Genomic DNA, 14,076 nt, shown 5'->3' on the forward strand with positions numbered 1-14,076 from the left:
TATTGGAGATGTCACGTTTGAGCCATCAATACCATGCACTAGTGTTCTAAGTCTTGTTTCTTTTTTGCCTGTTCTATCCTTTCAAACTATCGCACTCTTATTTTTATATTTGCGCCTAAGTGCAGTTGATGCGCACCTTTATAGCTGATTTCTTCATGCTGTCTTTGTTGTCTTTGTTATTCCACTTCCAAGTGATTGATCAAAACTAAATTATTTGCTGGGTGAAGTGGACTTTGATGATCACGTGACAACCTCAAGTAATTTGTTATTATTAGTTTATTTTCTTTTTTTTTTGCAACTGCTACAGGTTTCACTGTAGTTATCCTACAATGAATTTCAGTGCAGTGAGGTGTTTATTGAGGTAGCTAGTTCCCAAGCGAAAAAAAATTTATTGAAGTGTAAATGCTATGCTTTTTGAAAGAACTAACAAAATAATTTAGTTTATTTTCCTGTTGTCTGTGACACCAGCAGCTCCATCTCGCTCGTATATGCTCTATAGAGTTCACAGGGTCAAGACACTCTCAGCGTTTCTTGCCATTTTGCCATACCAGGTGCTTCACTGGCCGTGAAATAAACAAAAAAAGTTAATTGAGCAAAAGCAAACCTACTGCCCAGATGAAGCTGTTGAATGCGTTAAATAAATCGACAGGAAAACATAGACTACAAGCGCAGCCTACAGAGATTCGAGGACGTGCGTCAGACAACAAGCCCTAGGATTTATTTATGAGGAGAAAATCGACATCTGTAAGGCGGGAAGACGGGCCTCGGGGCGAGCTGCATTTGTCAATGTCGGAGGAAGAAGTAAAATGTCACGGAAACCTCTCTCTCCCTACTGCATGCGAGACTCTGGAAGCGGTAAGAAAAAAAAAATTCCACGAAGCGAAGTCGTTCTTCTAAACTTCGGGAACGAGACCCGTGAAAGTCGCGCCGTAGAATTTCGGCGGCATCGTCGAGCTTGCTTACAGGTTGAAAACAGAAGAGAATACTGAAGGCGTCAGCCAGGATTGCTAGGATAGCAGACGTTGCCTCCGAGAACAAACACGCCCGAACAAGAAGGCAGAACGCGAAGATGAAAACTATCGGCGAACAGCCCGAAGGTCACAAAGAAGACGCAAGCGAGAGCAACCAGGAGAAACTTTTGACGCCAGGAGGGGTCGATTCCGCTCGCTGGCTCACATAGAACAAGAAAGCTCCAATAAAGAAAGGAACGGGATGAAGAAATTGTACACAAAAAGGGGGGGGGGGGAGCAAATGCACGGGGCAAGCGCATACCGAGGAAAGGTATAGGCTCCGCTGCAGGTTGCATTAAACAAGCCTCGCCGGGTCCTGTGCTGCCGCTCGAGCGAACACATATTCCCGAAATCTTTCGCACTCGTTTCTTGTACGTACGCTCCTTATATAGTATACGTGCTGTGGCCCGCACGAACGCGCGTGTCAGGGTCTCTATGGTTAAGCTTTCTTTGTTCCTCGCATGGCTTTCATCTGTAAATATCTGTTTCACCGCTTTCTCTGAAACTGGATATTCACGTCTCTCGCTGTATGCCTGCCCACCCCCCTCCCCCCGGTTCCATCCCCCTCCCCCCTCTCATTGCCGTCTTTGGTCGGTTGCACGGTGTTATTTGCCGAACCCGCGACTTTTTTCCCTGGTGACGCTCATTTTGTTTTCATTGACTCGTTTACGGGTGTAGCAGGGATAGATTCTTTTGGTGTGTGTCTCTTTTCTTCTTCTTGAGGGTCTTTCAGTTTTTCTTTCTTTCTTTCTTTCTTCCTTCCCTGTTATCGTTATTTTTTTTCTTTGTTTGCTCAACCGCGAAGAAGCAGCCGTACTTCCGTGTTTACTTCTTCTTCGGAACTTCTCGCCGATTCATAGTTTTCATGCGAACGTGTTTGCTTTTGCAGATTGAGAAGATATCAAGCGCGCAGAAGACCACCATACGCAGTAACAAAAAAAAGAAAGAAATAAGACGCATATGTAATGGCAGAAAGTACAAATTTCTTGACCGCCAAATGTTGAATAAAGGAACAATAAAGCTACTCGCGCATTATACATGATATTCCTTCTGTAGCGGAGAAAATGCCTATCTATACAGCACGACGCAAAACGCCGTGTGACCTGACAAAGAAAGGATAGAGAAAAAGAAAATCGCGTTCCCTCTAGTTTTGCTTTTCTTTCGTCTCTCTTCGTCTCTTCGCATTGCGTCGCTGCAGTTTACATGCATTGCACCAGCGTATCTCTCGCGTGCTTGTCTCCAGAAACTATGGGGGCCAGAGGGCGAAGAAGGGCAATGCTTTTGTGTCCTTCGCTCTCTCATTTATTTACATTTTTTTTGCTTTTCTGATGCCTAGCTCAACAGAGTGTTTGAAGTCGTTCGACTGGCTGCAATCACAGAGGGTACGCGACGCAGAGAGCTTATCTCCAACGAGCGTGAAGTTCGCAATGCGCGTGCGTGGCATTCACTTTGCTATAGTGCGCTGCGGTAAAAAGAAACAAAGAAGATTAAAAGAAATAGTAGCTCCTCGACTCACGTAATTTCCCTTTTCTTCTTTTCTTTTTATATACGCCTTCATGCTGTCTTGTTCTGCATAGTCTGATGCTGAATTTTGCCACTGTCGAGGCAAGAAAGGACGCTAACGTTGTTTTTACCAGCTCTTCTTAGTAGCACGGGCCACTGCCTTCGTAACACGCTTTTTCTTTGTTTATTCCCTAATCGACATTACTTTTTTGTGCGTGCACAAATAAAACTCTCCTGACCTAGGCTTACTACAGTAGCTCTGTATTATTCTGCGTTGTACGAGAACTGTACTGAATCGCATGAACCCTCGCAAACAAAGCATTCATGACAGACCCGAATCTCAGTATGCCTTGCTCGCTACCTTCCTCACTCGTTTATTTTATTTTATTTTTTTTTACATTTTTACACGCGTATGACTGCTTATATATTTCACTCTAGTATGTACAGGACGCAATACAATGGGGGTTTTCCCGACAGGGGGCTGCGCGCATCTCGGGGGCTCCGCAGTCACTGCCTTATCTAATCATCGCAGTAATGCCCGCGGCAAGAAAATGTTCTCCCGCTGGTCGTCAAAGCTCGCCCGCAGCCAGGTCAGCTCGGAAGCGTACGCTTTCTCCTTGCTTTACCTCGAACGCTGTTATTCGGGCCGTTTCCTCCTCCTCGTTCTCACTCTGTCTTCGGCGCCCAACTCGCTCTCGCCAGACGACTCTTATCGACGAGGCACCAAACGGTTGGAGAGAAAAAAAAAAACAGCAACCTCTTCTCTCGCTCATCGTCGCGCATCCGAGCCTTGCTAATGGCCGCTCATTTGAAAACGCGTTGTGGGAGCAAGGGGATGTTATGGTGCGCGCGGTACAGAAGCAGAAGGAAAAGGGGGCGGAGGGGGGTGGAGTTCGCCATTTTGTTTGTTTCACTAGTGCTCGCCTTCTCTGAGACGAGCGCTCTGTTCCCCGTCATTGTTTTCTTCTCCTCCTCCAGATGAGGTCGCAAACATTCGCGTCTTTCGCCCCATCCTGCGTTCCAAATGCCGCGTGGGCTGGCGAGCATTCTGCGCCCTGAATGGCGCTCGCGCACGCAGAAAAACGCGTTTTCCCGCCGTGCGTTTCTCGCGTCGGCGGGCTCATATCGCCGCGCTTCAGCTGTCGTTAGCGGCTACGGCGCTTTAAGGACGGCAGCAGCAGCAGCAGCAGTCGTTTTGTGTTTCCAGCGCACGTGCGCGCGTTTGTATCAGTTTGGGGTGGAGGGCATGCCGTTGGAAACGCAGTTTTTGCGCCGGAGATCCGGCAGATTTCGCTTTCATTGAAGTCCGCGTGAATAGGGGAGCCGTCAGCGGCTTATACTCGCGTACGGGTGTGCACACCCTTCGGCGACAATGTGACCTCGACGACCTGTCAAGTGGATGAAAACGTAATATACGATGCCTGAAATAATGTATTTTTTTGTTGTTGTTGCTTTTGTGGACAAAACACCGATTTGAATTCAAAGGGCACGACGCGGTGTCTGCTGACGTTATGGTGTGGAACTGCTCGCATATTGTAACCTTCTCCGGCGACAACGTCAGGCGGTAATTCCGGTTCACGCGAGGAGGCAGTCGGCATGTACTGGCAGGGAGTTGCCGCTTTTTAATTTTCGTGCGTCACTACACATCCATATCACAAAGGCATGGAGACGCATATTCACTGTTATTCACCCCATGCTTAAAAAAAGATACATTGAGCACGCTGCATTCTGAATGGTGACGTTAAGGGTTACCTTAGAATATCGAATCTCGCCGACATGTAAGGTTTGTAGTTGACGTTGTCCTGCAAGATATGCGTGTAGTGATGGAGTTGCTTAAGGTTGTACGCTGCAAGTATTTGAGCATAAGCGTTAGGTACGGGCCTTAACGAAACCAGGATAGCCAATCGTTAAGGGTACTTAAGGCATACTAAAGATAAGCTGTTCATCAACAGCGGCGATTCTACAGAACAAACTACGTATGTGATATATTAGTGCGAATAATTTACCGCTGCATAGAAATATGCAAATACTAATACGCTAGAAGTAGATATATATATAAAAGAAACATTTGTGCTGGAAACTTGAGGCAGTCCAAGAGTTTCTTTTCTATTTCTAGGAATCCCTGAAATCGAAACACATATATATGTATGTATATATATATATATTAAAGTGGACCACACTGTAGAAGTGAGAGTTTTGAATGATTTGCAGTTCATGCGGCAGCGCTGGTGGGTCTGTTCATTTTTGTCGGAATTGAGGAATAGAGGGGGGATAAGGGACATAATAATGTGCCACACTGCTGCATTCCTGGATTGGCCACACCGCCAAGGCAGTGCAATAAGCTAACTCAGAAGCCTGCACGTTTGACGTTTCAAGAATTGTGACAAAGATGCAATGCGCATGGTGAGCCATGATAACGCCTCCTAGATAGCGCGAGGCCGGAATACCATATAACCATACTTTGTTCATTTAAGGACTTTAATACGTTTCCGAGTAATAGTTGTGGAGTAGACACTTTCATGTGAGTATTAGCGAAAATTCTTGGGGACGTCATGCTACCTTGCCCGACTGCCATAGAATCTAATGCGGATGCTCCTGAGTGGCCCGCTGGGATTTTTACGTCATCGCTTTCGTCAAGCCAGGCTTCGGTATAGGGGGTACCTGGAACACATTGTACTTATTTTTCTTGTCAAACTGGGATCATGTTCTTACTGGCACTGTTTACTTAGGAATGATTCATCCACTATGTATACAATGACGCACGTGGTAGGCTGCCTGGCTGACCAATGCAGAAAGCTCATTTTGTACACGCGCTCATACGCACCTTATAGGGGCCCGGCGATCCTAAAATAGCAGCTCTTATTATTGCCAGCCGCGACCTGCATTCTCTCTAGCCCAGTCATTCGTACATGCTGCTCACTGTTTCTCGGCAACGTCAAAGGGGGCGCCTTTCATCTCTCTCATCTCCAGTTTCGTCCCTGAAGGCCTATTAGGTCGAGAGGTCAAGACGGCAGGAAGCATAAACGCGTGTATTGCGTTCATTCTGCCGGGGCCGACGCACCACGCCGTCGGCAAATGCATCGCTGCTGGGTGACGTACAAGAGCTCAGCGGTTGCCTCTCCGGTGGTGAGGTGGGAGGCGGGTATTAAGGCGGCTCATTGGCTAATGGGGCTTCCTTCGGTGGACCCAATGCAATCTTCGCCAGGCGAGCTATTAGCTCGATGATTCTTCTGTTTTGCCTCTCGAACGGCAGCATATCCACGTCGTTTCATCAGTCGTCACCTTCGGTGCCATTCACTCGGTATTTTCGCTGCTTAGGTTCCTAACAGGTAGCCTGTTAACCATACCTTTAGCTCCCAGAAGCCCATGAACAATTGGATCTCCATACTCAGAAGCCATACCGTCACAATTGGATCTCCCTACTCACTGAGAATTTTGTCCGTGGTTCTGTAGCACATGATACCGTGAAATGGTTTTCTTTAGTTTCGGGGGAAAAAATTTCACCCGCGAATACGATGTTCGCTAACGCGAAATTTGAGCGCAGCCCTATATGTATTTTCATTTCGCGTTATATTGACTGGCGTGGACAATCTGTCTTGTGCGGCGCGTTGCAAACGGAGCGAAGTGTGGCGCAACTGCCACGATAATCGGCAGATCGCGAGAGAAGCGCGCGGATGACGCCTGAGCGCGATTCACAGCAGCCGCCGCAGACAGATCTCTGCTCATGCGGCTCTTTGTTTCCATGTGTTGTATCGGTCGACGCACTTGCCGCGTGCCATCGATGAAGAGATGACGGTGCGCTACTCTGGCGCCACGTCGTAGCGGTTGTCTCGCGGCAGAGTCGGTCTGGCGCACCACGACGTTTTCCTTCTCACGCTTTCGGTATACCCCCCTCCTCCGCTTTCAGCCTCATGGCTCCGCTTCACCCTCCTCCTCCTCCTCAGGTTTCCTCCTCGCGCTCTCTTCGCTATTGCCGTCTTTCAACCCCCGCGCATTTCGCGCTCACTTTGTCATCCTTCGCGAGAGAAAACGTGTTTTTCCGTGTTCTCCTTTGATTATTTTGTTGTTTTTTTCATTAACCTAATCAATGTTCGCAAGCGATTGCGACCGTGAAAGCTGCTTTAAAAGCTGCAGAATGTTGCCGTATTGGCGTTGTGCTTTAGTGCGCATCATTCAATAGTGTAGGCCTGCGGCGGCAGGTGTTGACACCGAAGACTTTATTCTTTGCAGAAAGATGTGCTGGTTGTTCGAATTCGGTTAGCATACCTATGATGTTAATCTTCTCAAAACAGCTCATTATGTGATTTTACCACGAACAATGACAATGTTAGTGCTAAGTCGACATTACGGAAATTACCTAAAAATTGCTGTAATATATGCTAGGCCGCTGTTCCTCTATCTTTAGGAGCGGATACTTCTAGACGTTTTTTTTTATCTTAGATGGCCTATATATGTTTACAGAATCACTTTCCACACTCGCACGCCTTCTTACGGGAAACGCGCACAGTGAAATCAGGGTGGAAGATCGAACAGCACACGGCAGTCTGTGCCGTTGTCGTGGCAAAACGGCAAGAGGCGTACCATCGGTAATGCTTGTTCACAACCTTCCAAACAGGTCATTAGCTCCTCTGAACAACCTGCGTTCTTCCGTGGCATGACCCGCTTCGACGGTGCACTGCGGCCTTCAAACACCTTGTACTGTCTATCGAACGCTAAGCAGTCGATACAATGATTTATGGCGTCGCACGAGAAAGTTCGGAGCCCCTCACGAAGAACTTGTTCATCGCTACGCCTCTAGCGTTTGCTGGTGAAACAAGTACAGGGTATACTCTTCTGATTGTTTGTCGATCGGGGGCACCTAGGAGTACGTGGCTGATCCTTCATGCCATGAACAAGATCATGTGTGAGGATAGCTAGAAGTAGGCAGAAGTGACCCAGTTTTTTTTATTATTTTCTTTATACCTCTTCAAGCGGAAATCTTTGGCTGCTTTTGGTTTCTGTAGAATACCCGTCGGCCGCTGATGCTTGTGTTCTGGAGCGACCTGTACAAACGTCTTAATCTCAGTGCTCTGATCGATAATGAACAATTTTGCAGTTTAGCACGTCGTAATTTCTGGCAGGCATGCGATGCGGGAAGTGAAGAACACGTGTACGGGAGCCTTCTGTGATTCTGTAGCTTCGGCTGATTATTCTCGGTTTTATGATGGCGACAAGTTAAACGTTCTCACTCACGCACAGTCACACAGTAACGCATGCATAAAAACGACCCCATGCCGAATGAATGAGCGAACTAAGAAACTGTGTCACGCATTAAAGCGCACCGCTTTTGTGCTGTTCTGTCCGTTTCACACACTCGTTCTTGTGTGCTGATAGCTCCTAATTTACATAATTTATGAGTGTGAAGATAGAACCTTCCGGCATTAAGAAATAGTTAAAAAACAACTTCATGCCAAGTTCCACTCAGGATAATGTGAAAGAGAAATTGCCAGTATAAATAGGTAATGAAGCCTGTTTCAAGTATACATACAGCAACGGCAGTGTCATTTAAGCCTCCTTTTTTTTCTATACAGTGCCGTTGAGTTACGGCGAGTGAAATGGTCGGTTCTCTACTATCATATTATTCTGCCGCTCTCTCTGCCTACAAGTTGTGGAGTGCTAACACGGAAACCTCGAATGCCCGCGTGCACAGTGGCAACACTAGAACATTTGCGGCAGATCCAACAACAGCTCTTTGAATTAAATGCGTGCTGTCTCAGTTTATCCGGGGGCTTTGTACGCGGCCAAGCAGCGTTGTGAAATTGCCTTCACGTGCTGTCTCCGTGCCTCTGAACCACATAGATTCAACTATGCATGAGTAATCGCGATTCGGCACTGCTTGTTATGCACTGTTCTTTGCGCTCAGCGCAGTTTTCGCACTTTCCAGTCGCCAAGCACGCGACCGTTATTATGCTATAGCTGAGCCGCTGTGCGTCCGCTTTAGCTAACCTATAGAACCAACAAGAGTCGCCGTCAGGGAAGTTGGGAAGGCGAACCACGCGCACGCGATAATAGGCGTCCTTTGGCGCAAATGAATCCGGAAAGAAAGAAAAAAAGGAAACGAAAGCTGCACAAATCTACGCGCCGCGCAATTTCAGCGCCGCACTTAGCCACTGCGCGTGCCTGGTTTTGAATCCGACGACAAAAGAGAGGATTAGTATTCGCTGGAGGCCGCAAAATTGCCGCGTGACTGGCCGCTTGAAGCAGCACTTTGCGTGCATCGCGCGGGCTTCTTTCACGCTCCGAAAAACACTTTTATGTAGCACGTATTCAGCAACCGAAAGCTGTGTCGGGAGTTTTACAGCGAAGCTGTCTGGGGCTAGCCGATTCGTCCGTTGCCTGTATTGTCTGTAATTCGTCTGTTGCCTGTATGCCGAAAACTCCTTCGGCGCAACTCCATGCGCCTGCGCGAAAAAATAAAGAGAAAGAGAGGCGCACGATTGGCTGTGCCAGCCAGTGATGACGTCGTTGCTCTCCGTCGCAGCCGAGCGCGTGCGCAGCAGTTTCTCTCCGGCTCCGAAATTGGTAGACCACGCGTCATATGTACTCCTTAGGAGCAGGCAGCTTTCGATCAGCAACGCCACGAGCAGAACTGGGAACGAGCTCGTCTACGCCGTGCTGATGCTGCAGCCCGGACCCAGAAACAGGCTCGTGCAGCCGAGCGCAAGCAGCAACTCCGTACCGAGGATCCGGCAGCCTACTAAGTCGTCGTTTAATGAACCATCGGTGTTACCCCAGTGATAAACAACGCGGTCACACGTTTCATCTTCGCTGGTTAACCATCGGCACGGAGTGCTTGGGTGGTGATTTTTTCATGTTGCTCTTCAACTTTCTCATTGACACATTTAACATGATTATAATATCTGAGAAGGTTAATAATTAATTAAAACTAATTATGCAATTCAACGGAATCCAAAAAACAATCTGAATATCTCCTAACAACGGCAAACATTACTTTGGCTCTGCCCAGCTACGTGTCATTTGCATATTTTTAAATCATGGTGCATGGTAGTTGGGACACCCTGTATATAGTTAGTGGAACATTGAAAGTACATGCACGCACGATGAGCGGGCGAGAAGTAGAAACAAACTTGAGCTAGACAACATGTCTTGTTTGTCTTTCGCCTGACTATCTTTCTTTCATAATCTCTCTTAGGTTCTTCTTCATAGCGGGTCCCTGCGCTTACATTAGTTACACGGCTGAAAGGATCCTTGCCACCGCTGTACATATAGCGAGCCGCTTCTCGAAAGTTCTAGCCTGTTTATACGTACAGTAGCGCGCAATATGAGCTGCAACACTATGCCCGCGGTCGAAGGGGCATTAAGGCTGCATGCAGGCGACCACATACAAAAAAATAAGAAATAAGAAAAACACTGGCGAAGTAAACAACGTGTCAATAACAGGTATGTAATAAAGCACATTTGGGTATATCGGCGCTGGCATACGCTCATGAGGCCCGTTTGACCCCGGGGTCTGTGTTGCAGTTCACAATGCACACTAAACTGTTCTGCGCAACCCTGCAAGGTGGACGAAACGCTATGAAAGGGGAAATTTTCATCTACCAGAATATAGCGCAAAGCTACAAATGATATATTATATACATATGATATATATATATATATATATATATATATATATATATATATATAACATTCTTATTGAAATGTCGCTGCTGGGTTCGAAAGGCGAACGGAGAGGCTGGGAGGCTAGCCTCGTCAAGCTCCCCTTTCCGTCGGACGCAGGCCAAGCCTTGTACCGTAGCGGCGTCATCCGCCAGCCAGACAGAGCCGGACAGCCCAGAAATGGTCTTCTGGGCATTCGCTGAGCAGTATAGCCTCCCAATGCTGATTGGTTTTTGTTTTATCATTGTCGTTTATGCTGTGTCTGATATTGTTTGGAGTTAATGGGCGTGCCCATATAGTGTAATGGAGGTCTGCACGTGGTCCTTTGCATGTCTTACAGTGTTATGAGTATGCTTCTGGATGTATTCGGTGCCTGAGTAGTGACGTAGGGAAGGTGCTTGTTTGTAGAAGTCTTTATGTAGTTTCCTGGTGTTTAATTATTTGTCAGCAGGAGGGTATGTGTAGAGAGATTACGGTAGTATTCGAGGATTTCTCCGTAAGTAGTCATTTGCTCGTACTGGGAAGCAGTTATTTCTTGATCTGCGTCCGGTTCTGGGGACCGTGGCTCTGTATGGGCCTCTCCGGCGATTTGTTGTCCAGAGAGAGGTGGGCGACAGCAAGGGACTCTTCCGGTTGATACTTGCTCGGGCAGCGTCGAGCGTAGCGTTGTTCCCAATTACCTCTGCATGGTCTGGCGTCCAGATGAGTCTAACAGTTCTTCTGTGGGTAGGATGTGTCGCTATGAGAATTCGGCATGCTTGACGTGATATAAGACACTTGGTGTAATTAATTACGGCTGCTTTGGAGTCGGTGACGATGACTGATGCAGTGCTTGATGCATATGATAAAGCTATTGCAGCCTCTTACCTTTCTTCTGGGTGTTTGGTATGGATGGGAGTAGTTGTTGCGATATCAATTTTCGTTCCTGCAACAACTGCCAGAGTCATGGCCGGTTGTGACGGATACTTTGCAGCATCAACGTAAGCCGCATGTTCAGCGTCTTTGAGCACTTTAATGTTTTGAGCTCTTGCTTTCCGTCGCTCTAGGTTATGGCTTGGGTGCATATTCTTGGGGGTGGGTGGAGAGGGGGAGATTATGAAGGTGTTCCTAATGTCCGGTGGAATATGTCTCTTTTCTTTCATTCGCGTCTGGTATTGTCTGGCCAGTTTGTTTAGTATTGTCCGTCCTGTCTTCATGTGTGTTAGGCGTTCGTATTGTGATATTCTCTGTGCTTCTATAATTTCGTCCAGTGTATTGTGTAATCCTAGGGCTAATAGCTTTGCGCCTGCTGTACTTGGAGGAAGGTGTAATGCTAGGCTCCTGATTAACTCAGATGCTAAAGTGACACTCCCAGAAATGTGTTGGTACCGGGTTTGAATCCCGGACCACGAGGAATTGTTTCTCAACTGCGAAGCTTTTTTCTTTACTCGTTTTCTCAGAAACCGCTATGAGTTTCCTTTGTAGCGTTGTGCAACATTCGGGTGGGTGACAATTTTCCGTTTCATTATTATTAGGACATATTGCTTAAATCTGTGTGGCGTATGTGTGAGTGCGAAACGCTTCGAAACAACAACCAGAAATACGCTCAGTAAAAGTCATTACCACCAAACAAGTACACCGCACTGACATTTTGTCCAGCGGACAGCATCTTCAAAAGCCTAAAAGCCGCCTCTTGGCCTCTGTTGTAGGACCTCACGAATGTCTAAAACCTTGAATTTTTAAACTGACATTTATTAATCCGTGACAGAAAAAAAAATGCATGGCGTCACCGAATTCACCTGTCGCAACTGGGTTATGGTAAATGTATCAGGCAAAAGGAATCACTTGAGTTCTTGTCATGCACCGTTTGCACCTGCTTATTCGAAGAGACCATGGTCTGAAAGAAAGTAGATCGTTATTTTCTATGGCCGGCTACCCTGGGCAGGAATCAAATGTCTTACGGTTAAGGAAGGAGTCAAAGAATATTAGCAGTACGAAGTTGGGGATGGCAAGGAAAACTAAATGTTGAAAATTTCAATACTTTCCGTAGATGATCCTGAACGAAAATTGATTACTAATCAAAATATTGCTTCTAAAAATATTCGAATGCAACTCTTTTGACAAGATATGTTATTATGTACAGATATGAACCTCTATAGTTCCCTTTAAAAGGAACATCTAATTAGCTCTCGAGCACTGACTCTCTAGCGCTTCCAATAAGCCATTTTAGTACCGAATAGGTTGAAGAAATTTTAGCTTATACGCCATTCAGTTCTCGTTACTTGTTCAACTGAAAAGGGGACCACAGTGTACATTCAAATTATACGCAGTGTCACATTGTAGGTTCTAATTGGCATGCACATTACATTACATTTCACTCCCGTCCGATTGCTCTGTAGAGTTTAAGCATTGCGTCTACTGACATCCGCTACGTCTTTCCTGTCAAGTATTTAAACAACTGGGAAGTTGCTGTCAGGCGCCGTTTCATGTAGGCCACGTGCGGGCTCCAACAGAGGTCTCGGTCAATAATTACGCCAAGGAATCTGTGGGTTCGGACATAGGAAATGGTCCGCCCATTGAGTGAGATGACATAAGGCGTCATAGGTTTGCGAGTAAATGCTACTAGTGCGCATTTTTCTGGTGATATGCTGAGACCATGTATACAGGAGTAGTTCGCTGTCAAAGTGGCCGCTCTTTGAAGTCGCGCACGTTTCTGAGGACGTGTGACTACCGAAGTCCAGACGCAGATGTCGCCAGCGTATATTAAAATTTTGATGATAGTTGGCAAGAATTCAGCAAGTTCAACAAGAGCGAGGTGTGTGCTGTGCTATGTGCTATCTCTCTCTCTCCCCCTTCCCCATCTTTCATCGCCCCCATCCCTCTCCCATGTGTAGGGTAGCAAACCGGTTAAGCTAAACTGGTTAACCTCCTTGCCTTTCCTTCTCTACTTTTTCCTTCCTTCCTTCCTTCCTTCCTTCCTTCCTTCCTTCCTTCCTTCCTTCCTTCCTTCCTTCCTTCCTTCCTTCCTTCCTTCCCGTCCAATTGCCCTCCCCGTAACTGGCTTGATGTGTACTTCCAGAAAGACGTGAGATATTGAGTAAAATTGACCAGTTTAATCTGCCGTATGGGACCCAAAGTAGACTAAAATCAGCCAACAGTTCTTTTTTAGTTTTATCTTCAGACCTTGTGGAGCATTCGAGAAAGCAGTCGCCACACCGTTTGTCATAATTTCGCATAGCTAAAAGCACATCGAAGTGCGCGTTCTTTAGTAACAGAACTTTTTTTTTTCTCCGCCGCTTTTAGAAGATCACCGAACTTCACATTTATTTACAACCGTTCCGAACACGATATGGATTAAGCGTTCTTTTGTGAGGTCACGTGGAAAAGCTATCTCGTCCTCGAGTTACAGCAACATCAACAATTGTCGGTACTTAGACTGGCATCCCGAACTAGGAGAACATAATTATCTGGTGTCAGTTTGCAGCACATAAAAACCGAGTACCAAGAGAACAGACGGTGACAGACGCATAGCGTTGTACGTATAGTGCTACACATGTGTGTCCTTTATTTCTCGACGTTTCTAGTGCCCTATATCCGACCAGGTTATGGTAGTATCAGCTCTCTCAAATGGCTACGCATGTAAGAGGCCAGCTTGTGGAGGTGTGCGGTCCCGCCGCGCCTAGCGGTCTGATTAGTTGGTCTCAGGGTCTGTCGCTGTCATTAAATTTCCTTTCCTTGACAGCGTGTATACGTGCCCATCGCAAAGAGCTCGGCCGGAAAATACACACCAGCAAAACACATCATCAGTGTAGCTTTTTGAACCTGTCTTGATGCGGCTGTGTACAAAATGTTTGCTATGGAACCTTCCAACACGACCTCTCTTGGACGATAAGGAGAGGGCGGAGAAGGGTTGCTTGCATCGGGC

General features: G+C 46.8%; 1 protein-coding gene across 4 annotated transcripts in view; it reads left to right on the forward strand.

Moving 5' to 3' along the window:
- LOC139052454 (alpha-2C adrenergic receptor-like) overlaps positions 1–14,076 on the forward strand; it is a 744,579-nt gene that overhangs the window by 147,776 nt on the left and 582,727 nt on the right. The window lies entirely within an intron of this gene.

This window comes from Dermacentor albipictus, unplaced genomic scaffold (genome assembly GCF_038994185.2).
Source record: "Dermacentor albipictus isolate Rhodes 1998 colony unplaced genomic scaffold, USDA_Dalb.pri_finalv2 scaffold_23, whole genome shotgun sequence".
Classification (NCBI taxonomy): domain Eukaryota; kingdom Metazoa; phylum Arthropoda; class Arachnida; order Ixodida; family Ixodidae; genus Dermacentor; species Dermacentor albipictus.